At 34.6% G+C, this 3409-nt stretch overlaps 1 non-coding gene across 1 annotated transcript; it reads left to right on the forward strand.

Annotated features, from left to right (window-relative positions):
* The first annotated feature begins 473 nt into the window (after nucleotides 1-473).
* On the forward strand, nucleotides 474-580 carry LOC132028962 (U6 spliceosomal RNA). The gene has a single exon (XR_009407614.1). It is a non-coding gene; the product is annotated as a U6 spliceosomal RNA (small nuclear RNA).
* The last annotated feature ends 2829 nt before the right edge of the window (nucleotides 581-3409 follow it).

A 3409-nucleotide genomic window follows, 5' to 3' on the forward strand; every position in this document is an offset into this window, starting at 1 on the left:
TACAGACCAATATCTCTGATGAATGTAGATGCAAAAATCCACTACAAAATTCTAGCAAACTCAATCCAACAATATATGAAAAAAAAATTCTCAATTAAGTGGGATTTATTCCAGAGATGCAAGCATGCTTCAATATTTGCAAATCAAGCAACATTATGTATCATATCATAAGAGAAAGGATAAAAACCATATGATTATTTTAATGGATGCAGAAAAAGCATTTGACAAAGTACAACACACATTCATGATAAAAAACTGTCAACAAAGTATATTTGGAGGGAGCACACCTCAACATAATAAAGGCCAAAATTAAAAAAAAAAAAAAATCCATAGCCAACATCATACTCAATGCAGAAAAACTGACAGCTTTTCCTCTAAGCTCAGGAACAAGACAATGATGTCCACTCTTATCCCTTTTATTCAACATAGTACTGGAAGTACTAGCCACAGCAATCAGACAACAAGAAGAAATAGTGTTTGCTTCTGTAGCACATACACTAAAAAACTGGAATGATACAGGGAAGATAAGCATGGTCCCTGTGCAAGGAAGACATAAATTTGTGAAGTGTTCCATATTTTTAAAAAATATATCAGCAAAAGGAATCCAAATTGGTAAGAAAGAGGTAAAACTTCCACTATTTGCAGATCACAAGATACTTATATAAAACCCTAAAAATTCCACAAAAAACTACTAATACTGAAAAATAAATTCAGTAAAGTCATAGGATAAAAAAATAATTTACAGAGACTAGTTGCATTTCTATAAAGTAGCAGAAAGAGAAAATAATAAAGCAATCCCATTTACAATTGCACTAAAAAAGAACAAAATGCTTAGGAATAAACTTAACCAAGGAGGTGAAAGACCTGCATTCCAAAAACTATAAAACACTGATGAAAGAAGTTAAAGAAGACATAAACAAATGAAAGATGTTCTATGCACATGGGTTGTAAAAACAAATATTAAAATGTCTAGTCTAGCCAAAGCAATCTACAAATTTAATGCAATTCCCATCAAAATACCAACAGTATTTTTCACAGAACTGGAACAAATAATTTTAAAATTTATGTGGAACTAAAACAAAAACAAAAAAACAAAACAAAACGAAAACAACCAAATAGCCAAAGCAATCTTGGAAATAGAAAAACAAACCTGAAGGTATCACAGTCCCAGGTTTTAAGATGTACTACAAAGTTGTAGTAATCAAACAGCATGGTACTGGCACAATAATACACACATAAGTCAATAAAACAGAATAGAGAACCCAGAAATAAACCCACAGTCATTTGGTCAATTAATCTGTCACAAAGGAAGCAAGAAGATACACTGGGGAAAAGACAGTCTCTTCAACAAACAGTGTTGGGAAAACTGGATCACTTTCAAATACCATACCTAAAAATAAACTCAAACGGTATAAGGACCTAAATGTGAGACCTGAGCTGTGAAATTTCTAGAAGAAAACATAGGCAGTAATCTCTTTGATATCAGCTGTAGCAACAGTTTTCTAGATACGTCTCCTCAAGCAAGTGAAACAAAAGCAAAAATAAACTTGGGACTATACCAAAATAGAAAACTTTTGCACGGAGAAGGAAAGCATGAATAAAACAGAAAGATAACTACTAAATGGGAGAAGGTATTTGCAAATGATGTATCCAATAGGGGTTAATATGCAAAATAAAGAATTTATACAACCACACCAAAACAAACAAACAAGAAACAACAACAAAAACAAAACAAAAACAAATAATCTGGTTAAAAATGGACAGAGGGGGGCTCCTGGGTTGCTTAGTTGGTTAAGTAGCTGACTTGTGATTTTGCCTCAGGGTCCTGGGATCCAGCCAGCCCTGCATCAGGCTCTGCACTCTACGTGAGGATTCTCTCTCCCTCTCTCTCTGCTCCTTCTCCTGCTCTCTCTCTCTCTCTCTCTCTCTCTCAAATAAATAAACGGTCTTTTAAAAAAAAAATGGGCAGAGGAACTGAATAGACATTTTTCCAAACAACACATAAGATGCCAACAGAAATATGAAAAGATGATCAACATCATCCTCAGGGAAAAGCAAATCAAAGCCACAATGAGGTATTGCCGTACACCTGTCAGAATGGCTAAAATCAAAACCAATAAGAAATAATAAGTGTTGATGAGAATGTGGACAAAAAGGAATCATTTTGCATTGTTGGTGGGAATGCTAGCTGGTATAGCCATTGTGGAAAACAGTATGAAGATTCCTCAAAAAATTAAAAACAGAATTACCATATGATTCAGTAATTTCACTACTGGGTTTTTACCCAAAGAAAATGAAAACACGGGCGCCTGGGTGGCTCAGTGGGTTAAGCCGCTGCCTTCGGCTCAGGTCATGATCTCAGGGTCCTGGGATCGAGTCCCGCATCGGGCTCTCTGCTCAGCAGGGAGCCTGTTCCCTCTCTCTCTCTCTGCCTGCCTCTCCGTCTACTTGTGATTTCTCTCTGTCAAATAAATAAATAAAATCTTTAAAGAAAATGAAAACACTAATTGGAAAAGATATATGCACCTCTATGTTTATTCCAGCATTATTTACAATAGCGAACTATGGAAGCAGCCCAAGTTTCCACCAGTAGATGGATGCATAAGGAAGATGTAGTATATATACACAGTGAAATATTTCAGCCACAAAAAAGTGAAATCTTGCCTTTGCAAAAACATGGGTGGACCTAGCAGGTATAATGCTAAGTGAAATAAGCCAGTCTGAGAAAGACAAATAACATGTCATTTCCCCTGTGTGTGGAATTTAAGAAACAAAACAAATGAGCAAAGAAAAAAAGAGACAAAAAAACCAGACCTTTACTATACAGAACAGGGGGAGATGGATGTGGGGGTATGGGTAAAATAAGAGGATTAAGCACTGTTGCTCATGATTGTTGAATCATTACGTTGTACACCTGAAAGTAATATAGCCCTCTATATTAATTATACTTGAATAAAAAAATCTCTGAACAGTGATATAACTGCACAGAATGAAGTGATAAAATAGTAATTATATAATCATGAGATTAATATTAACATATATACATATATGTATATATATGTATATATATATATATATACATATATATATACTATCTCATTTTCCAAAGGACTAGGAAACTTTGAGTATATGACTATGTTACAAGGACAAGTAAAATACTACACTTGAAGACAGGAGGCAAAATTCTTTGGCTTACTCCATTTGTGTGGCTTGGGCAGAGTTGACTTCTTTTAACTCAGTTTCTCTAAAAAAATGGATAAAGAGACCCTTGATTAAAAATCACAAATGTCTGAAAGTCTCAAAGTTAAATTTTCCTTCTGATAGTTGTGACTAGATGAGAATGAGGAAGTATGGTAGATGAAGAATAATTCACAAAATGAAGACGTCTAAGGTTTTCTCTTAGAGCTGG

The sequence above is a fragment of the Mustela nigripes genome, chromosome 12 (genome assembly GCF_022355385.1).
Source record: "Mustela nigripes isolate SB6536 chromosome 12, MUSNIG.SB6536, whole genome shotgun sequence".
Lineage (NCBI taxonomy): Eukaryota > Metazoa > Chordata > Mammalia > Carnivora > Mustelidae > Mustela > Mustela nigripes.